General features: G+C 51.5%; 1 protein-coding gene across 2 annotated transcripts in view; it reads right to left on the bottom strand.

Moving 5' to 3' along the window:
• Nucleotides 1–4,223, bottom strand: part of ARHGEF15 (Rho guanine nucleotide exchange factor 15) — a 344,297-nt gene extending 340,074 nt beyond the window's left edge. Inside the window, exon 1 of one of the 2 annotated variants that reach the window (XM_085639089.1) lies at nt 3,841–4,223. The gene's annotated coding sequence lies outside the window, so the exon portion shown is untranslated. The remainder of the gene's footprint in view (nt 1–3,840) is intronic. The other variant, XM_085639083.1, reaches the window with a different exon arrangement.
• Nucleotides 4,224–23,537: the final 19,314 nt, after the last annotated feature.

Below are 23,537 nucleotides of genomic sequence, written 5' to 3'. Positions count from 1 at the left end.
TTTGGCTCCAGGTGTGTGGTCACCAAGCATGTATTTGATTCCAGGTGTGTGGTCACCGAGTCTGTACTCGGTGAGCCTTCGCAGGCCGTTGTGCATCAGGCACTAGACAAGCATTGGGTGAATGTGAAGTCTGGTTGTGGAAGGTTTTGTAGCTTTCTGTGCTGTTGGAGAGCCCCAGCTGTGTCCCTCTCTTGGCTGTAATGCGGTTCTAGGATCCTGAGAGATATCGCTTCCTGTCTGTGGCTTTCCATGGTGTGTTGCTGGCAGGTGGTGCCGACCCGGTTGTGAATATTTTGTGGGCTGGTGTAGTACATTCTGTAGGGCCTGCACACTATTCACAAACCTTGACAGGAACTTCTGGACATTGAGCCATAGACCCCAGGTGTGGGGGTGTCTGCCCATTTTGTGCACTCCTGTGAAGCATGTCTCGAGAAATGGAACGTTCCAGGACTTTTAACCATAAACTAAAGGGTGGATAAAAATGTTTTTGTTGCGTCAAGTGGTCAGAGGGTTCTTTAGGTCTCACCTACCAAACAGGGAAGGCTGTCTGGTTTGGGAAAATACCTATTTTCAGCTTACAATGGGCTTAGGTTCCGCCCCCCTTGCTTACCCTTGATTGGCTTTATTGCCACTAATTCCCTGACTTTTATTTGTTAGCTTGTGTGGGTTTTCCTTCCTCTTCTTGTATTTGTCCCGCCCCTGGAGCACAGCCTTATTACTTGTGTCTTCCAGCTGTCTCCCTTGTGTGCTTTTCTCTCCCCCTCCACCTTGTTCCATGCTGCTCTCTCTTCCCGTGTGCTTCTTCCTACCTCCTCTGCGTTGCGCTCGCCCTCTTGTGCTTCTCCCACACACTTTGCTTTCTTGCACACATGCGTCTCTTTTCTGCTGCTTAGATAGATTCAGGGCCGGAAGTTTACCCAACAAAGTTTTGCAAAAAAACACATGCCAAACCAGCATCAACAAAGGCAAACAACCGGGGACCGCCACCAGAACTACTGGCTTTACCAATGCTGCAAGTCAGGTGTTTAGTGTTTTTCAACATGCGTTCTCTTAGTGTATTCTGCTGTGTATGTCAGAACGTACTGTGTCCTTGTGAGCCACATGTGTTGAATGTTGAGACACACGCCTCTCAGTAGAGGCAAGGGAAGCGGTGAAGACAGTGTGGCTGTAAGGGGTAGTTTGGGTTACTACTTTCCGTGCGAGTGTGATTTGTACACAGCTTTTTGGTCATGCATAGGCAGTCTGTCACAGTCCATGCCCAAAGTTGCGACAGTGGTGGTGGGCTACATTTTGGGCTTTCCCCGAGGCGGCGTCCCGGATGGGTTGGGATTTTACTGTGGCTTGCTGGCCAAATCCCTTCCAGAGAGGAGCCTTTAAGTTTGTATGGGGGTTGGGGTAAGGGGGGGCTGGTATTATTTGACACTTCTCCATGAAAACTGGTTAGTCTGCGTTGGGCCTCTCTGAGCATGCATTACACCAGAGCCAAGCCCATTGGCTTTGTCAGTAAGGCTGGCTGTTCAATGCCTCTTATTTCCCGACACACTCCTCACCTGGGCATCCTCAGTGCAGACACGGAAGGTCCAGCATTTATCACTGAGGTAATGATCCGACGGAGTGGATCACATCACTACCACCACAGACCACCCCTTGCCACTGGAGGGCCGGCAGACCGCACCCTCACCAGGGTCTGTGCTTGGTACAAATTACTATCACCATGGTCAACCACCTGCAACTGGAGCGCCGACACTGCACCTACACCAGGGTCTGTGTTCAGCATCCATTACTACCACCACAGACCACCCCTTGCCACTGGAGGGCCGAACACTGCACCCACACCAGGGTCTGTGTTCAGCATCCATCACTACCACCACAGACCACCCCCTGCCACTGGAGGGCCGACACACTGCACCCACACCAGGGTCTGTGTTCAGCATCCATTACTACCACCACAGACCACCCATTGCCACTGGAGGGCCGACACACTGCACCCACACCAGGGTCTGTGTTCAGCATGCATTGCTACCACCACAGACCATCTGGTGCCCCTGGAGGGCCGACAGTGCACCCACACCAGGGTCTGTGCTTCGCAGACGGGGTGATTTAAGGGTCTTGAAACACAGCTCGTGTCGACGCATCGGCTCACGGCAGGTTAAGGCCCTGCAGTAGGGACGATCAGTGCCAAGAGAGAGAGGCCAGAGCCGGCGGATGCACGACGCGGGTGCACGAGACACACAGTGCTTCAGAGGGGCCGGTACTGTCAGGTACCGGGGACCAGCATTTGTGCGCTATTGTGAGAGGGAGGGCGCGCGCGCTGCTCAGCAGAGGGGAAGCACTTTTAAAGGGAGTGTGCCAGCGCTTCTCAGAAGCGAGCAGGCACTCTGGGAGAGGGCGCCTGAACGCCCGTAATTCCATTCCAAGCACTAGATATACACAATCTAGTGCATGTGCACAAATGTATACAATCATGGAGAGTCCCCAAGCCACTCAGGTGAACGCGTCCGCCCACTGGGCAGCGCCTGCCCAGGGTGAATCCACCCTTGGAGACTGCCCAGTGATAGGCTAGCCCTCACCCCCACACCCCCCTCCGACACCAGCAGCAGCCCCTCTCCAGTGGACAGGGCCCCGCTGCGGCGCTTCCACCCCTCCACCATGGGCAGTGCCCATCAGGGGCATTTCCACACTCTACACAGTGCAACCCACGCTGGACTCCACCCGCCTGAGCAGTGCACCCACCCTAACACTGGTTTGAGCCCCTGTAGACCACGCCCCCTAGTGCTTTTACGCCCCCCCTCTCCCCCCCCCCCCAAAAAAAAGCACAGGGCTTCTAAAACATTGTGTGCTGCCACCCCCGAGTTAGTGCCCCCAGCGATTACCACACCCATGAAAAGTGCACAGCACCCCTACTATCTCAGAATTCTCCCCCTCCCTCCCCGGTCAGTGCCTGCACCTCTTTACTATGTCCGTACCCCCTCAATCTTTCTACGGCGCTTCGCACCCCCCTGGGCAGCGCCGACGAGTGTTTACTTTAACGGGCGGGAGCTGGTTTCTACGGGGGGCTCTTCCATATGGGCTGTTCGGTCCCCCGGCCCTGGGGCCTTTGCACCGCCAGTGACACCCCAAAACCTTGTGTATTACCCATCCTGAACAAGCCCACCACCCCTTTTAGTCCCCCCGAGTGGCACTGCCCCATCAAGCTCTCAACCCCCAACATGGACAAGGACACCCACCCCTTAGCGCCGGGGCTTCTCATAACCACCTCCACCATTGACAGACCGTGACACCCCCCCACAAATGAACAGCGTCCGTGCCAACACCGCACAATGCGCCCGCGGAGCACCCCACATGACATGGACAACAGCCCTCCCGTCCCTGCATCCCATCCCCAAAGCGCTCGTGCAGCCCTGTGTGCACAGCTCTCCTCCACAAGTTGCCTTTACGGTACCGATGCACCCCCTCCCCCACCCCGCACCTCTAGCAAGGTCTCTCCATCTCGTTGTCAGCCACAACCCACAGCACTGCCCGTTCGCTAACAGTGCCCCATTGGCCAGTATCTTTTCAGCCCATGGCCAGTGCCCCCCCCCCCTTCACATCTCACCCCCAGGGCAGTGCCCCACAGTGCGTCTGTCTCAGAGACAATACCTCGCGCTGGAACGGGCACACATCACACACACGGGCGTCTCTTCCTTCTCAAAGACAAATGCCCCAAACCTGTCCCGCTCATAAACCACACAACAGCCCCCACACTGCACAATGTCCATCGTGTTCCCCCAAAATGCACCGCACCCGCTTCCCCGGCATGCACAACGCCCCCCCCCCCCCCCCAAATCCCCATCCCCGTACCTGCAGCCTGGGAGTGAGGGTTCCGGACGGGGTCCGCGGCTCTGGCCTGAAGGAAGGGGGCTCCAGTCTAGTCGGGTGGGGGCTCCAGCTTGGGGAGGGGGCGGGGGTAAGGCTTCCAATTTGGGACAGAGGGCGAAGAAAAAGGGTCTGCGGATGGGGGTTCTGCGTCCAGCTGGAGACGGTGGAGCAGACAGGGAGGGATGGTGGGTGGGGATGATCGGTGGGGGGGGGGGGGTAGAGGAGGGTAGCTATAGGGTAAAAGGGCAGGAGGGTGAACGGGGGCTTGGACGGAGGGCGCTGGGGGCCGGAGACGGAGAGAACTCTAGGGGATGGGATGGAGAGTTGGGCTGGGGAGGGAAGAGGCCGGGCTACATGCGGAGGGGTGGGCTGGGCCTGGGTGGAAGGGGCCGGGCGAAGGCAGGAGAGGTGGCGCTGGGAGGGGAGAGGGAACGGGGGAAGCTGAGGAGGTGGGCAGGAGTGGAGGGGGCTGGTCCTGATGTCGAGGGGGCTGGAGATGGTACAAAACCGTGATCTAATGCAATCTGTGCATGACTCAATCAGATGAAAGTTGCCACGAATCTGGCAGAATCTATACTCAAAGGGGCGAGCACGTTTCCTACTTCCAAAAACAAAGTTTATTTTTAAAAGAACGGATGCACTTTAGCGCTGCGAGGCTGCACTTGTGCGCACGCAGCGCCATATACAAACCTAAATAAACACACACACTAGTATACATTCGAAATTGGTTTGGGGAAGAGGGGCAGTGCACCCAGCAAAAGAGTGATGGGTACTAATAAGCATAGTACCCCCAGGGGCACCCCGCTTTCCCCCCTCCCCCAAATTAGGTTACCCAAAGAAGACACAAGAAACAGTTGTAAGTGGGTAACAAATGCTGCAGGTTTTATTACATAATTCCAGGATATGTAATAGGTGGGTTATCTTACGGGCGATCCAAGGGCAGGCGGCCATCTACTTCACCTGCCCCGCCTGATGAGCCGGGCAGCACGGGAACGACCCGCAAGTGCTGCCCCCCAAGTGATTCTTTTTTCGATCACGTGCCGTTGAGATTCTACTCACACCCCCCCTCTCGGGGCGGAGCGTCGCATAGCAAGCCCCCGGTTGTTCAGGCCCACAACCGCCCGCAGGCCTAGCGGGGCGCCGACCGGCTTCCGGGACCTCTCTGGAGGCTCCTCGTTTTGGCTCAGGCACCACGTGGTGCCGCGCAGAGGTACCCTTTGTACCGGCCTGCTTCCAGATCGCCCTGTAACTCCGCCTGCAACGAAAAGGAAAACATTAAAACGTTCAGCAAAAAACCCCACCCCACCACACCACGCCGGGTAAGCGGTAGGGAGGGTAAAAAGGCGAGGTGGGCGACAAAGAGGTCGCCAGTGAGGGTGGGGGAAGGCTAAATAGCCTTCCCCTCACACCTGGGCCCGGAAGTGACGCGCATTGCGCGTCACTTCCGGCCCCCGACACGAAGGGGGGCAACAATCAGGATCCCTGCCCCCGCCCCCCCCGAAGGAGGGAGTGGGGAGGGGTGACCGGGGCCCCGGGGCCACTAAGGCGCCGACCGCCGAGTGGCCCCCTACGGGGGCCGCGGTCAGCGGCATAGTACCCCCAGGGGCACCCCGCTTTCCCCCCTCCCCCAAATTAGGTTGCCCAAAGAAGACACAAGAAACAGTTGTAAGTGGGTAACAAATGCTGCAGGTTTTATTACATAATTCCAGGATATGTAATAGGTGGGTTATCTTACGGGCGATCCAAGGGCAGGCGGCCATCTACTTCACCTGCCCCGCCTGATGAGCCGGGCAGCACGGGAACGACCCGCAAGTGCTGCCCCCCAAGTGATTCTTTTTTCGATCACGTGCCGTTGAGATTCTACTCACACCCCCCCTCTCGGGGCGGAGCGTCGCATAGCAAGCCCCCGGTTGTTCAGGCCCACAACCGCCCGCAGGCCTAGCGGGGCGCCGACCGGCTTCCGGGACCTCTCTGGAGGCTCCTCGTTTTGGCTCAGGCACCACGTGGTGCCGCGCAGAGGTACCCTTTGTACCGGCCTGCTTCCAGATCGCCCTGTAACTCCGCCACAGCCCTGGAGGCGGCTAACCGTCGCAGCCAGGGCCCCCCACCAACCCGCTATAGTCTTACCAGCACCTCTCCTATCTAGGGCTTCCTGCAACTAGCTGGAAGGGAACCATCCCTGCAGACAGAAGGGTTTGACATTCTGCCACCTCAAGACAGTTTGACAGTGCTCGCGGGACTCAAACCCTGTGAGATCCCTTATAACCACAGGCCCAAGACATACCAGTGAGCTATAGCTCCTGGATTGTAGATGGCCCCATCTATGCCCCCAATCCCTAGACGCTATCCCAATCGGATAGGGTCTGTTGAAATAGAGGGGCCTGTGAAGATGTGCGATAACTATTCGCCCCCCAGCGGGAAGGTTACACCTATTCACAATCCTGGGCCTGCCCGCTTTGACTATTATGACGAGAAGGGTTACTTAACATTTGTACAGTCCCCTCAGATAGTTAACCTGGGGCACGGGAGTGCACCTCACTGCCAGCGCGTGACCATGGGCAAGGGGCGACTCTTGCCCCTGCCCACCATCCCTTATACCTTATAGGAATTATGCCACTACGGATCCCTCAGTGATGATCCCTTAGGCATACCAGCTACGGGAATCTGTTTGGCTTAAGCGTTGCGCGCGGTCATAAAGTCCCCTTGTGTTTGTCCCGCTGACACCCCAGATATTGGGACAGCAGCACCAGTCTCCTGCAGCTGCCGTACGCGACCAGTGATTCCGGTGGGGAGTGCCACCAACCGCAATGGTCCTCCAAGCATTACGGAAAGCCCATTTTTACCTGGGCCTCTCTCCAATTGATGGTGATTACACCCAGCTGAAGGCCGGAGGCCCGCCTAAGGAGCCTATTCACTTGTTTTGCTACCCGGCTCCCTTGTGGGAGGGCCACAGAGTTAGGGCAACGCGTGTGCTCCCAGGGCACGGTGCTGCTGGAAAGCAGATATCTGATACTCACACGCTGATACCTTATCTGTTGCTAAATGCCCTGCTGCAGGGAGTTTCCCAAGAACCGTAGACTTCGCGGTCCCACCTAACTTGATCCCATCACCTGGGGGGAACCCAGTGGTGGCAGGACCTGCATGGTAACTCCATCCCGGCGTAGCTATCGCTTATTTGTGCCGCCGAAGCAGGCCATGCCCCCTTAGTCTCAAGTTCTACCCCTAGAGGATAACCTTGGGAGCAGACAAGTCTGTGGGAACCAACCGGAAACTTTGGTGCAAATACCGGCCCTATTCTGAGCGTAGCGAGTGCTGCACGGTCAATAATGCCCTGATGCCCTGGGGCTCTACGTGGTCTTTACCAAACTTTGAACGACCGCACACTTGCTATATAACAACCATACCACCCACCAGCCGGGTGGAATGTCTTCATTGAAGCAACCCGAAATCTGTCTTTGGTTGCAGGGGAATGCCCCCCAAAGTACATCTGGACCTATTCCTATATGGTTCCTTCAGCTACTCCTCCTGCAGGCCTAACTCTTGGTTATGGTGCCCAGCTCAGTGTTCTGCAGGCCAATCGGCTTAACCATGAACTATCGGTCGATTTGAGACAGAGGTAAACCACGGGTTGCAATCCGCTCGCGAGCGGCGCACCCGCAACCACTTGGACAATCACGCCGGTAACCTTGTGCCGTGATTTAGGCCCTAGTGATGCGCTATGTGGTGACCACTTATTCTTTTGCCGCTATGTCAGTGCGTCCCCGAATTCAATGCGATTGGGGCGCTGAGCTGCACCCATATCTAACCCATCTAGTGGCTCAATCCAGACTTCCTTTAGCATTAGATAATAACTACCATTCTATCTCGGTTGCGTTGCCCTGCCCGACTAGGCACCCACCCGGGTGTCTAGGTTACAGTTAGATATGTGTGAGTTCCCCATGTCAGTGACCGTTGAAGGCGGCCCACATAAGCATGTTGGCGGGGCCAAGTTGCGGGCTGAAGCATACCTCTTTTAGACTGTCGGCAGCGACCCGTGTTTAACTGTTACTAACATGGCAATGACAGTTCTACGTTAGGACTATCCCCACACTGGTCCGCCCTGCCCAAGGACTGATGCACCTGGGAGGGCGAGGCCGTAAGCAATGGGGGTGGGTAACGAGACAACAACAATGACAAGCGACCCAAGCCCCCTTTCAGCAAAAGGTTGGAGACGAGCGACACGTGGTCACGTGTGGTCAGGATCGGACTGCGCGACCCTTACTGTAATTAGCCCTTATATGTCGCGCGAACTCGACCCGAAGGTAATGGCGCGCCGTTCATGAGCACCGTATATACATACATCATCAGGCACGTGGATAATAATTATCTGGCCAGAGTCACCGCGTGACCCGCCCGAAGGTGTTGGGAGTGCAGAACATGAGCCCCGTATTTACATACCTTATTCGGGCACGGTCGATTAGTGATTAGCTCAAACCGTACTGCGCACCAAATAATTAGAGCGCCGGACACAAGCACCGACCAAATAACCCGTTCCGGTGCAGGAGGAGTCGTAATGCCCGGGATCGCCTAATGCGCGCGAATGTGGGCACGAGCAACTTCTTGTGAGTAATACATGTACCTGTATCATGTGTCTGCATCATAGGAAGCCAGCCACCACATGTTGCCTATTTATCTAGCGCGCGCTCGACCGAAAGGTATTGGTGCAAATTTTGTGAACAATGCCTGCACTTGTATCAAGTATCTGCCTTATAGGAAGCCAGCACATACATGTTGCATATTTGTGTCGCGCAAACTCGACGCCAAAGGCATTGAAGCGCTGTATATGAGCACCGTACTTACACAAGCCGACACGGGGAGAATAGGGGATTCGTACCATATAACACGATCGCCGTGCCCGGCCACACGAGCACCGCACCAGATTAACCCTTGAGGAGCGGGGGGGATTAGTAATACCCGTAATCGCGTGATGTGGACAGTGCATGTCTTGGTATCATGTGTCCGCCTTATAGGAAGCCTGCAATTACATGATGAATAGTTATATCGCGCGAACTTGACCGGAAGGCATTGGAGCACTTTAACATGAGCACCGTATTTATATTACCTCTTCAGGCAGGGGGTGTTTACGACATTCATACCATATTACCCGCTCCCCGACCGAACCGCGCGAGTCCCGCACCAGATTCTCCATTGAGGTGCGGGGGGGTTTATTAATGCCAGTAATCGCGTATGTGAAAATTGCATGCACTTGTATTATTTATCTGCCTTATAGGAAGCCAGCAATACATGTTGCATAATTATATAGCGCAAGCTGAAGGTGTTGGAGCGCCTTACCTGAGCACCCTATTTACATTACACATTCAAGCACGGGGAGCTTACAAGATTCGTATCATACTAAACGATCCCCGTGCCAGGTCCATTGCGCCTGCCGCACGCAGCCCACTGCATGCCCCCCCACCCTCAACGGCAGCGTAGCCGACGGGAGGGGGGGCGATAACCTTAACCAGGGAGCGCCACATGTGTTGCACCTCCCGCGATCAGCGGGGACCCAGGCAGCTCCCAGCCGTGCAGTGCTGGTGTTTTGGGGCCGTGAACCCACGCTAGTCTCCTACGTGCTCGAGTATATGGAGCAAAATCTTGCGAGCCATGCATGTACTGGTATCATGGATCTGCCTATATAGGCAGCCCGCAATTACATGTTGCATATTTATATAGCGCGAGATCGACCTGAAGGTATTGGAGCGCTTTACATGAGTGCCCTATTTACGTTACACATCCAGGCACTGGGCGCTTAATTCAAAATACAATATTACGTGATCGAGTGTAACAGATAACACGAGCACCGCACCCGATTATCCAGTGAGGTGCGGGGGGTATAGTAATGGCCGAATGCGGACGCAACCCCGCGGGCCGGACTGGTTACCCTAAACCAACAGCCAACTCACAGGTTACAACGCCTACCCCTTGCCCCCGCTCGCCCCAGCCGCGTGGAATACCGAAATTCCTTCAAACCTGTACTGTGCGCGAAAACCCTAAAGCGCCGGGCACTAGCACCGCCCATTCCGGAGCAGGGGGTGTCATACTGGCCGAAATCACCAAGGATGGGGCGCACCACGAATGCAGATGGGCATAAAAGGATGGGCATGGCCCCCATGCGGACCACCCTGATTCATTTGCTTTTATGGAATGGTCAAAAAATGATCGAATAAACTATAACTACTTCTTCTACTAGTCCCTTTGCAGGCTGACTCGTCAACAGTCTGCATTAAATCACAAAGTAGAGACTGTTGATTTCACCCACGACCCAAAAATGTACATCTTAGCGTCCAACCATCACATCATAAAAAGTTGAATATTATGCATGTGCAGATGCAGATTTAAAGTGTATTGGGTTCCGAGTTGACAAGAAAGATTACAGCGATGTCACCTTCTATGCAGGCAATCCTTGGTCACCCCCTTTGCACAGCCCTTTCAGCGCCTTATATGTTTGATGGTACTAGTGTTTGAACACTACGCCCTCTAGCTACCAGGTTTGACGTTTTAGTTAGGTCTTTACAAAGGATATATGCCAAATAATCACTATTTATTAACTACATCTTTTATCGCCACGTGAGATGAGATCTTATAAGGCAGTGAGTGGGGGTGGGCTCAGGCGCTTGGAGGAACATCGGGTATCATAGCGAGGCGGAGCACAGTTGCGGACACCATTCCTTTTATATCCGGCACAGGGAGATTAAGTGATTTGCCCATGATCACTGGGTTGTACAGCGCCATTGCCGAGGCTTGCAACCGGGTCCCCCCCATTCTATAAAGACCGCCTGAGCCCGTAGGCCAACTACACCGATTCACCCCGTCACATGTTTCACCCCGCCGAGTGGCCGGTTGCCGTCGCTATGCACTATGCGCGTCATTCTTTTTAAGCCGCTAACACCTTGCATCCTGTGACATGTTGTTTTATGTCGCAGGAAAGTGTTTGCACGGCTGAAAGTTAGTTCTAAAACCCCTTTCAGGGCACAGAAAGATTAAGCAACCGACCTCGGGCGCGTTTACATGAGCCCGTATTAGTATTACGCCCGGCACGGGGAGCTCAGTAGCCACTTACCCTATTTAATGTGGGGATTAAGATTAAGTGATGTGCCCCGAATCACAGAATGCGGCCCCGAGACTCGAAACACCAACCAGATTGAGATTGAGGACCTGAGCCTCGGTCCTTGTATACGTTTCGCTCTTTATGCATATATCCCGTAGCACCGTATTTACATACACATTGAGGCACGGAGTGATTTGCCCCGAATCACAGAATGTGGACGCGACCTCGCGGCTCGCCCCTGGTTAAGTACCCTGTATCGTTGTCAGGGCCAAGGGCCATTCGCTATTCAAATCACAACCCAACTATAGTTGTACATCGCGAAGGTCTGAAAGCGCTGTACCCGAGCACCGATGTAAAAGCCGACAGACGCATTTGCTCCCTACGAGTGGAATCAGGGTGGCCTATCGACTCGCGATGCGGACGCGGCTCCGAAGCTCTAAGACCTCGCACCCCCTGAGTCAGTGCGGCGGGGGTGAGGAGATGCCACGACAGGCGGACGAGGTCCCGCACAGGAGGACACACCATGGGACAGGGATGCTCCCACCGCTCCCGTCCATACGCCCGGCCTCAGAAACCGGCACCGCTCCCCACTCTCCCTTGGGCCATATCCGTTCGCTGGGGATGAAGGTGTCTGCCGAACCAGGGATCAAACCAGGCGCGTCACATTACACAGGCCCTAGTAGAATCAGTGGCTGGCCTATCTCGCGATGCGAAAGCGGCCCCGAGCCGCGAAAACACAAACCAGATTCGGACCCTGAAGCCATGAGGCGTGGTTCATGTCTAGATTATGCTTTTATGCATATTTTATGAATCGTCTCCGCATTCAATATTAAAGACAATACCGACTCTCGCACCCTGGTCCCCCGCTCCGAGGTTGCTTGTTTCTTGTTGGGCACGCGGAGATTAAGTGAATTGCCCCGAATTACGGGATGTTTTGCCGACGCCGAGGCTCGAACCTGGTTCCTATTTACAATGTCGGCAGCTCTGGCCGTTACGCCACAACCTCTTTTCTCACGCTGATATTGGTGAAAAAGACACCGTTTTAGAGATTAGGGTCCCGCACAGGAGGACACACCATGGGACTGGGATGCTCCCACCGCTCCCGTCCATTCTCCGAGCCTCAGTGAACTGGCACCGCTCCTAGCGGGCCTTGAGGACATGAGCCTCGGTTCATGTATAGGTTACGCCTTTACGCATATTGTAGATAGCGCGAGCTCGACCCGAAGGCATTGAAAATATTTGCTGAGTTTTATATAGCGCGAACTTGACCCGAAACCAATTAAGTATTACAGCGCCTTATATAGCCCCCGTTACGTTACATGAGGACCCACATTCACGTTTTGTAAGGCACGGGGAGATTAAGTGTTTTGCCCCGAATCACAGGAAGTTCAGCGGCATTACCGAGACTCGAACCTAGTTCCCGAGGTCCGAGGTCGAGCGCCCTGGCCGTTAGGCCAACTCATCGTAGCGAACGCTCTACATAGAACCATAATTAAATTCATGTTTACGTACATATAATTAGGCACGGGAAATTGAGTGAATTAGTGATTAAGTGACACAGAATGTGGACGCGACCTCGCGTCTCGCCCCCTCTGTATTACTGCACCAGAGGCGGCCGCGCAGCCGACGGACCACAACCCTTTCCCCTGCGTTTCCGGCAATACAGTTGTCAGTATCGCGAGCCTCAGCAGCTCATTGGACGCCAACCCCCACCGGTGGGCGGCGCCGCCCTCGCGAGGGCAGCCCTGCACTACTCGCCCCGTTTCCCCCGATTCAACGAAAGGACGCGGGCCGAGGCCCGCCCCAGGCTCTTCAACGCCCGGGAGCAGGCAGGCTGCAGGGCACGACCATCGACACAAGGGGACGGGGCCGCAGCTCAATGGCATCAGCCATGCGTGGCCCGCACTCCCCAAATTCCGCAACGGTCCGAGCGAATTCCCAACTGCGCATGCTCATTAGCCCAACCCCGCCTCTCCAAACCCCCATGCACCCATCTTGCGCCCCCTCCGCCCGTGGCGATCCTTGCCACAGGGCCCCGTCGACCTGGTACTGCCCAGGGACAGGGCCGGGGCGGAGTGGGTGCTGCAAGACTCACCAGAAAGAAGCGTGGGAGCGACGACAAACAACAGTGCCGCGGGGGCCGGAGGCGCACGAAGACGGCGCGGACGACGGACCGATGCGGTGAGTTAAAGGCGAGGTGGGCGACAAAGAGGTCGCCAGTGAGGGTGGGGGAAGGCTAAATAGCCTTCCCCTCACACCTGGGCCCGGAAGTGACGCGCATTGCGCGTCACTTCCGGCCCCCGACACGAAGGGGGGCAACAATCAGGATCCCTGCCCCCGCCCCCCCCGAAGGAGGGAGTGGGGAGGGGTGACCGGGGCCCCGGGGCCACTAAGGCGCCGACCGCCAAGTGGCCCCCTGCGGGGGCCGCGGTCAGCGGCATTTCCAGCTCGTGACTCAGACTCTGCAGTTCTGGAAACATCCATCCAGTGAATAATAGTGACCCCACTGCGCTTTTCTTTCAGGGGCCCCTCAGTAAAGTCGCGCCTGTGTGCTTTTCTTTCACGGTACCCTCAGTAAAGTCACGCTAGGTGTGTTTTCTTTCAAGGGCCCCTCAGTATTCGTGCTTGGTGGAGTGCTTTTCTTTCAGGGGCCCTCAATAAAGTCACGCCGTTGTGCTTTTCTTTGACGGGCCCCTGAGTAAAGTCGCGCTTGGTGTGTTTTTCTTTCAAAGGCCCCTCAGTAGAGTCACACTTGGTGTGCTTTTCTTTCAAGGGCCCCTGAATAAAGTCGCGTTTGGTGTGTTTTCTTTCAAGGGCCCTCAGTAAAGTCTCACTTGGTGTGTTTTCTTTCAAGGGCCCTCAGTAAAGTCGCACTTGGTGTGCTTTTCTTTCAAGGGCCCCTGAGTAAAGTCGCGCCTGGTGTGCTTTTCTTTCAAGGGCCCCTCAGAGTCACACTTGGTGTGCTTTTCTTTCAAGGGCCCCTCAATATTCGTGCTTGGTGTGCTTTTCTTTCAAGGGCCCCTCTGTAGAGTCGCACTTGGTGGGTGGGGTGGCTCTCCAACCTTCTGTCTTCCATGGTTTTGTTTTCTGGGTTTTCTGGGAAGGGTCCTTCTTCGTGAAAACTGCAACCGCGACTTCTCCATTGACTTGTATAGAGCACACAGTCGTGTTTCCACTCTGCACACGGCCTCCTTGGGGATCCTGGGTACTTACCTTGGGTGGTTCCTTGGGTTCCCGGCTCTTCTAAGTCTTCTGGGTCCAGTCTCGACTTTGGTCGTGGGTCGCATTTCATTTTATTAGTATATTGTTTGGTCTCCGCCTGGAGACCACTGTGTATTAGTGCTACTTACGTGTTCTATTACTGAAGTATTGTGTGTATTGTGATTATGTCTCCGGGGAGGAGATATTGCAATGTGTTAGTGAGTGTTTGTAGGCAGGTAGGATCCTTCTGCATGGTTACCCCCACTTTTTGCCTCGTGCTAAGCTGTTTTTGACAAGTCTGACTGGGATCCTGCTAATCAGGACCCCAGTTTCTCTGCTTTTGTCCTTAAATTGTTATGGTAAGTACTTCGGTATGTCCCAAATTGGATATTGTGTTACCCTTATCAGTCACTAGTATATGGTACTAAGGAACCCAGGGCATAGGTACCCCAGAGGTCGCCCATGGGCTCAAGCATGCATTATGCCACCCATGGGAGACCATTCAAAATGGAACTACAGGCCTCCTATTTCAGTAAGCTGGTGCTAGCATTACTTATATTCTGGAAAAAATTCTTAACAAAGAAGGCCTATGCCCTGACAAAATAAGAAAAAACCGTGAAGTTTTTTGGATTTTCTGTCTGGATACAGTCAAAAAGGGCCTGAACTTGGAAATACCCTGGGATCAGGCGATTATCTAAGTCGGGTCCAAGTACTAACCTCTATTACACAGTCTGTTACCTGTTGGTTGATTTAATTCTAAATTTCGATGTTTCCAGATTTAGTACTACCATCATATAGCTGGCTAGCTATATAGACCTATGTATATTTCAATATTCGATTATGATTCATCTATTAGACAAATTATTTTATTGTATACGGGCTTCAGTATAAATTATATGAGGCACTCTGTATATACTACATATGTGCTTTTATGAGTTAGTTTGAAGATGGTGTGCACAACTTGTGTGTGTTTTTCATTTATTTATCTTTGGGATTTTTACGAATCTGAATTTTTTATATGTTATCAATGCGCTGTTCCATTAGATCGTGCGCTTCGTATCACTCTCTTGGCTTTGTATTTCGGTACACACATTGAGATTCAAATCTCTCTAGAAACACCCATCTTTTCATTGACCTTTATGCTTTGTTTTATATCATTCCCCGTTCCAAGATGGCGCTGATAGCTGCATGATCTATTCGTCTACTGTTATAATTTCTATTTAGTTTTATAATTTCAAATTTTCTAACTATATCATTTATAACATTAGCATACACTTAGATTTTTGGCATTACACATCACGATACGTTTGTTAGGACGAGCTTCTCTTTTCTTTATCCGTCTTCGCTATTTAAGATCGGAGGTTTTGTCCATCCTCTAATCGTTATACGGGTCGCTATGTGATATGCGCCATCTTGAGTTTAACAGAATAGATAATCGAGGCTATGGTCCGCTTTTTATTTCCACTGTTAGACCTTGTTAGTGCCATATGTTTCCTATTAGTTTAATCAACTAGAGTTTGGCGCGCGAAACGGTTGGTATATATAGGGTCTAGCGACAAACACTAGTGTACAGTGTCGTCTGCGGTTCAGATCGGACCTCTGGTCATTTGTCGGAGCCACCTGTGCGATTCATCAAGGACCGAACAAGGCATCATATTAGTGCCATAATTATAAGAATAACTTTAGCGTTACAATAAATATAACTTAATGTCTTATGTAGACATTTCTTTTTATTATCTTTACTTTAGGCGCATTTGGGAACATTTTGGTGATTCCCTGTATCCTAAATCATCACATTAGCCATCCCTCTTTCCTTTCAATTCAGTTGGGGAACGATAACGGCTAACTCTTAAGTAAGTAGTCATTGATAGAATGGCGGTCTTCTATTCTTGGCAAATATATGTTTGTGATACGATATAAATACGGTCATTTATTTTCATCTCTCCTACATAGTGCCTGCTTTTAAGGATATTGGCATTCAACTGTGAAGGTCGGCTCGGGCACAGATATATATATATATATATATATATATATATATATATACTCGTTGGGTGATCAACGTTAGTCATCATGTCTAAACCCAAATAAAGTAAGTATAGTAGGATATCCATCTCATTCCCGTATGTATTTGGGTTCACATATATATGATAACATCTGTACATATTCATTTACCCATTTATATCACATATTTTATTTGCCCAGATAGATTTCTGCAATATCTGCAGCATAATCTGGGCAACCCTTTTTGGCCGGGCTTGGATTCGTTACCTCTGGTGACTCCCTCCTCAAGCCGGGCTTGGCTCCGCTACTTCTGGTGATTCCCTCCTCAAGCCGGGCTTGGCTCCGCTATCTTTGGTGACTTCCTCTTCAAGCCGGGCTTGGCTCCGCTACCTTTGGTGACTTCCTCCCCAGCCAGGCCTTGCTCCGCTGTATGGTACGCCCGGACTACATCCCCCAGCATTCCCGCTTCTCCCGAGGACGCCGCTCACACATTTTCCAGGCGCCAGGGGGCGCATAAAGGCCTGTGTGGGGCCGAGGCCCCTGTGCAGCATAATCTGGGCAACCCTTTTTGGCTGGGCTTGGCTTCGTTACCTCTGGTGACTCCCTCCTCAAGCCGGGCTTGGCTTCGCTACTTCTGGTGATTCCCTCCTCAAGCCGGGCTTGGCTCCGCTATCTTTGGTGACTTCCTCTTCAAGCCGGGCTTGGCTCCGCTACCTTTGGTGACTTCCTCCCCAGCCGGGCCTTGCTCCGCTGTATGGTACCCCCGGACTACATCCCCCAGCATTCCCGCTTCTCCCGAGGACGCCGCTCATGCAATTTCCAGGCGCCAGGGGGCGCATAAAGGCCTGTGTGGGGCCGAGGCCCCTGTGCAGCATAATCTGGGCAACCCTTTTTGGCCGGGCTTGGCTTCGTTACCTCTGGTGACTCCCTCCTCAAGCCGGGCTTGGCTCCGCTACTACCGGTGATTCCCTCCTCAAGCCGGGCTTGGCTCCGCTATCTTTGGTGACTTCCTCTTCAAGCCGGGCTTGGCTCCGCTACCTTTGGTGACTTCCTCCCCAGCCGGGCCTTGCTCCGCTGTATGGTACGCCCGGACTACATCCCCCAGCATTCCCGCTTCTCCCGACGACGCCGCTCACGCAATTTCCAGGCGCCAGGGGGCTCATAAAGGCCTGTGTGGAACCTCGTCCCGCGGGACGCGCGCGGGTCGCACCGGGAGAAGCCCGGGACAAAGGCGGGCCGTCTTAGGCCATCAGAGGCCGAAGGAGGCTGGGCTGGGCCAGTTCTCTTGGCTGTCTGAGTGAGGATATTTTCAGGATATGTAATGTTATGTTTGAGGTCTGCTTGTGTTGTAAGCAGGTGATTTTTTAATCCTTTTTACTACTGTGTGGCCAACTGTTTTGATTAATTTGGTATAACAATCGAGGGATGTTATATTGTTCTACTGGTTTTTGCTTTGAGAGTTTGGTACTGGTTCATACGGAGAACTAATAGGCTTGAGATAATGGGCAAAACTAAAATAGTGACTAGTCGTCCTTGTACTAGACAAAATATGGTTCCCAATACCCCTCTTCCAAGCCTTACGGCTATTGATAAAATGTTGCAAAAAACTATAGGGGTGGTGGCAAATGCAATTGAGAATACTGAGCGACGTTTGTCTCTTACCCCAAGTTTAATTTCTTCTCCATTACTTGGGAATGTTTCTACTCCTATAGATAACAATCTGGTTTCGTCGCTTGCATCCTCATTTGCTGAGCTTCCCCGTGCTCAAACTATTTTTGTGGCCAGCCCTGCGGCCACTTTATCGAACATCACACCATTACCCCAGGATTCCCAAGTAACATCTAGGACCCAAAAACCTCGGGGTAAAAAAAAGAAGGCAAAGCCATGTACTAAACCTCCTATAAACAACCCTGCACCTAAAACCTCTTTTAATTCAGGTCCAACACAATTGTCTGCCTCTCCAGCACCTCCGGTATGGGCTACCCATCTATTAATTGACTTACAAACTCAACTGGAATCACTCATCACTTCCCAATTTAGAAGTCTGATGAGTAAGATTGATCGAGTGGTATCTTTAATTAATAGCAAACCATCTGGGCATCCATTTGCCCCCTCTGGGAGTTGGATTTCCCACAAGCCTTCTGCGACTCCTTTGCCCAGTCACCAAGGCACTAGTTCTACTGCATGTCCATCTGGTTCTAATGACAGTGGGGCACGGGCACTATCTAGTTTGAACATACTCCCTCCCATTCTAGGTTTTAACGTACCTGATCTCTCCTTACCTTCTAGGCCGTCTATATCCGTTCCTAGTATGCCCCCACCTCCCTCTACTCTTTTTATTCCAACATCTGGTAAGAGGAGAGTGGATAGTGCTTTGATACCCCAATTCAAAGATGGGAATGTTCATAGTACTAGGCAACTACCACCATCACTTTTTCCACACTTGCCTCCGGAGGCCTCGCCATATGTGGTGGTTCTCACAGGTGTTCCCCCACTGTCTGGTGCACGCCAGGAATCCTACCCCGAGCTGAAGAACAAGGTTACCCACTGGTTGAATACTTATAGATCTTTACCAAGAGGGAGTTATGGGGAAATTCTGTTTGTGCGAAGGGTGGGCTGGCTGGGAGTGAACCAAAAAGATAAGGGAGGGGATTGTGTTATTATTAATTTCAGGGATCCTAGAGTGGCTAATTTTATTCTCGAATGGCAAGACCCGTCTTCCAAGAGTCTAATCTTACCTCTGCCTTTGAGTTATTTTTATCAACGGCCAGTTGGCTTGGCAAGGTCTGACCTAAGGAATCCTTATTTTGGTCCACAAACTGTTGCCTATAGTATTCCTGTTGCCAACTCCTTTGGATGCTTGGACATCGAGGCTTGACTAGTCCCTCGTGTGGGGGCCACAGGTTTATTATATGTTCGGCCTAACATCTCCAAGTCAGAGGGGGAGAGTGCAGACGGCGGTTTTTCTACCGTTAGCTTTTCTAAAGCACCTGCGATTCCCCCTGGCTCTAATATTGGTATATCTGACGATGATGTAGATTTGTCTCTAGTATCTCATTGAGGTCATCCCGTGAGCTCAAAGATTGTATCTTTTAGTTCCCCCAGTAATGCAAACTCTGGCTCTTTAATAGGGTCATGGAATGTAGCGGGGTTGGGTCTTAAACTCTCCAACCCCGACTGGGAGGCACTGGTAGATAATTACGACTTCAAATCCCTCCTTGACTCAGCCAAAAATAGACCCAAAAAACTATTCGACCTCCTCAAGAACCATAACAGCTCTCCCCCAACCTCCAAATTGGAGGACTCCACAAAGAAAGCTGCGGATTTCGCTATATTCTTTGACAAAAAGGTGAAATCGCTTGTAGATCAGGTCATTCATCCTACCCCTACAGAGGAGCGCAAATCCTTAACCATTTGGCAAAACTTTGACCCCATCTCTGATGACGCCCTCCTTAAATGCATCCTCGATACAAAGCCCTCTAACCACTCTCTTGACCCCATCCCTAGTGCCATTGCCATGGACTTCTATACCCATTCTCTTTCCTATTGGACCACTCTGGTCAACCTCTCCCTCAGTCAAGGCTCCCTTCCTGTTTCCTTCAAAAATGGACAGGTCACCCGTCTGCTTAAAAAACCCACCGCTGATGCGAACGACCTCAACAACTACCGTCCCATCACTAACCTACCCTTTCTTGCGAAAATCACAGAAAAATGTGTAGCGAAACAACTCTCTCACCATATCAAGGACAATGATCTTCTGGACAATTTCCAGTCCGGCTTCATTCAAAACTGCAGCACTGAAACAGCCCTGCTGCTAGTGATTGATGACGCGCTGCGGATACTCGATTCAGGGGAGTCTTGTCTTCTAATTCTTCTTGACCTTTCTGCAGCCTTTGACACAGTCAATCACAACACTCTCCTTAACACTCTTCAACAGAGAATGGGCATAGAGGGCACTGTGCTCAAATGGTTTGCCTCCTTCCTCTCTGATAGATCCCAAATGATCAAAATAGCGAACAGCCTTTCATCTCCTTTAGCGGTCAGCCAAGGTGTCCCTCAAGGCTCTATACTTGCACCCACACTATTCAATCTCTATTTAGAACCTTTGGGAAATCTCCTGAGTAAATCCGGGATCCATTATCATCTATATGCGGACGACACTCAAATCTATCTTAAGGTGGCCTCCACTCACGATCTCTCCTTCCTAAGCTCTACTCTCGACTCCATTCAAAACTGGATGTTAACTCATCAACTGATCCTGAATCCCTCCAAAACTGAATTCCTCCTCCTCTCCTCATCACTTTCTCCTCCCCCAGTGCAATCATGGATGGATCAGACTAATCTACTGAACAATAAACCCATCATTGTCGAGAGCGCAAAATCCCTTGGTGTCATACTCGACAAAAAACTCAATCTACACTCCCACATCGATTCCATTGCAAAGTCTGCTCGATACCAACTGCGACTTCTTTGGGGGATTCGTCGCTTCTTCCCGGAGCACGACCTTAAAACCCTGGTCCAATCGCTGGTTCTCTCCAGATTGGACTACTGCAATTCTCTTCTTACTGGCCTCCCCAAAACCCACCTGTCCCCCCTAAAGTCCGTTCTCTATTCAGCAGCTCGTTTCATTTATGGGGCCAAAAGAAGCGACCACATCACACCCATTTTATCCACCCTCCGTTGGATTCCCATAGAGGCAAGATCTATCTACAAGACTGCCTGTATCACCCACAAAGCCTTGCACTCCTCCTCCCCTCGCTACCTGACGAATAAACTGAAACTCTCCGGAGGCTCCAGACCTTCACGTAATGCAGAAAATTTATTGCTTGAACCTCCCACTTTCAAGAAGGAAAGATCGATGGCCCAATCCTTTTCAGGCAATGCGGTGAGAATCTGGAACTCACTTCCGCCTCATCTCCGGACCACCACCTCTTCTCAGGCCTTCAAATCTGACCTCAAAGCTCTCCTCCTTCAAAGACACTTCCAAATTTAATTTACGCCCTCTATTTTCTGAAGGAAGTCCTGCCGTTATAGGAAATTCTGTTCTCCATGCCTATAGAAGTGCCTTCCCAGTGTGTTTTTGTGTGTTGAGTGTCTGCCATTTAGTGCAGTAGTATACCTCTACTTGTACTTTGTACTCTTGTATAACATGCAGACGTCTCCTTTCCTTTGTAACGTATCGTTAGCTACCTCTTGTATTTTGTTTGCTTTTGATACTTGCACAACGGCCACCACTGCCTCATGTAACGTAACTTTTATTTTAGTGTTTTGAGTGTCTGCCATTTATTGACCTCTATGTACTTTGTATGCTCTTGTAACCTGCACACGTCACTTTTTTTCCTTTTGTAACGTATCGTTTGCTCCCTCTTGTATTTTATTTGCTCCTGATACTTGCACAAATGCCACTATTGCCTCATGGAACGTAACGTTTGATTTTGTAACATGCTCACTTGTAATTTTTCTCCTTGTGTATCATTACTGCTCCTATTGTGAAGCGCTCTGACACCTTCGGGTAAAGTCCGCGCTATATAAAAACACATTAAATAAATAAAAAAAAAAGAGACTTGGATGACGACTTCTCCGGTCAGGGTTGGTTTTGCTTCTTACAGTGTCCCGGCGGTGCAGGGTCCCAGGGGGTGACCCTCGGGGGGCCTATGTACTTGGGTGGCTACCCACCTGGGGTGTACAGTTAGTGTCATCGATTCCCACTCCTTGGATATTCTTTGTACTATTCTGAAGTTCGGGGATGGTACTTCGATACTGGAAATTAATATCTATCTACGCCCCATCCCTTTACAATTGGGACCTACCATTCTTAATGCCCTCAATGACCTTTTGACTTTGTTTTCTACACTTCCTTACAAGATCATTGGGGGTGATTTTAATTGCCACTTCGAACCCCTGGTTGGCATACCCTCCATTACCTCTGAGGTAGATTTATCCTGGAATATACAGGATTGTTTTATGTACCCTGCTCTGCGTCTTACACCTCTGGCTATTGAGATTAACAAGCTCGTAGTATCTCATTCTTTGCGAGCCTGTAATGGCAGACTTGCTCCAGGTGCCCCTGGGAAGCATACTTATAACAGACTGGGTAAAAGCTCAACCATTGATTACATCTTGGTAACCGTGGAGTTTTGGTCCCATCTTAAATCTCTTACCATAGTGGTCAGGGCCGATAGTGACCATAATCTCCTCAGTCTGGAATTTTTGCATCATTTGGACCCAGCACGAGCCCCAGGGACTTCGGTCCAATCTGCAGTACCCAACCTAATAGCGGTGGCTGGCGGACGTCGCATTAGGTGGGCCAAGTTTTTGTCTACCCCAAACAAAATTGCGGCTTTATATTCACATGTGGTCACCCATCTGGCCGAAGTATCTGTTCTCATGGAGGCCAGACAGGGTTTATTATACTTCGAAGATCTAGAGATTATCCACACCAAACTTTTTTCAATGGCCGCTAGTTTTTTTTATATCACGGTAAAATCTAAGCTTAATGGGGTGAGGAAACAAGGCAATTGGTACAATTCTAGCTGTAGGGATGCTAAACGGGCACTCTTATGGGATAGCCATGATTCCAGGACTTTCTGGAATTTAGTCAGGTGTGGTAGATGTGAGGGATCCCCAGCTATAAAACCTGGCCTCAGTGAGGAGGTTTGGTTGAGGCACTTTAAGCCCCTTTTTATGTCTCGGCTAGCGAAGGCTGCGCTTGCGCAGTCTCGCTCGCGAGATTTAATGACCTGGAGAAGAGGGGCTTGAACCCGCCCCTCTTCTCTCCTCTTCTCCATTGGCTGGCCTCTTAAATGCTGGTCAGCCATTGGAGAAGAGGTTTGTCTCTCCAAACAAGCCCCGTCTCTATCGGAATCGTGGGTGTGTTTTTTCGATTCTTTCTCTCCTCTGGAATGTAAACATTCCAGCCAATGGCAAGAGGAGAGAAAGAAAAACACGCCCCGAATCCGAAAACGCCGCTGCGTTTCTCCGAGGCATTTCTGCTTGACCTCGGAGAAAGGCGGCGGTGTTCAGGGCGATTCCCTATTGTTCTAAAAGCAGCAAAGTGATTTAGACGTTCTAAATGTGCGGAACTGTATGTCCCAATGGCAGCGTACACAGCAAGCGTGAGATCTAAAGGTATATACATAACGGGCGATCTAAACGCCGGAAGGCATGAGGAAAAGTACAACTAACTACACGTTCTAAAGACAACAAATGTTCTATTTGCAGTGTGACACCCTATCGTGTGCCGTGATCTGTGATGTTCTTACTTAAAGGGGAGGTGTAGGCCGCCTCTCTTAGGGGGGTTCCCCTACTGGATTCTATTTACGCTGTCTGTGCATCTGTTTCTTCCGGTACAGCACACTGTAGACGTGTAGACTTTTATTTCCTCCTTACA

Source organism: Triturus cristatus, chromosome 12 (assembly GCF_964204655.1).
Source record: "Triturus cristatus chromosome 12, aTriCri1.1, whole genome shotgun sequence".
Taxonomy (NCBI): domain Eukaryota; kingdom Metazoa; phylum Chordata; class Amphibia; order Caudata; family Salamandridae; genus Triturus; species Triturus cristatus.
Note: the sequence above shows the minus strand (reverse complement) of the source record. Positions and strands in the feature narration are given on the sequence as shown.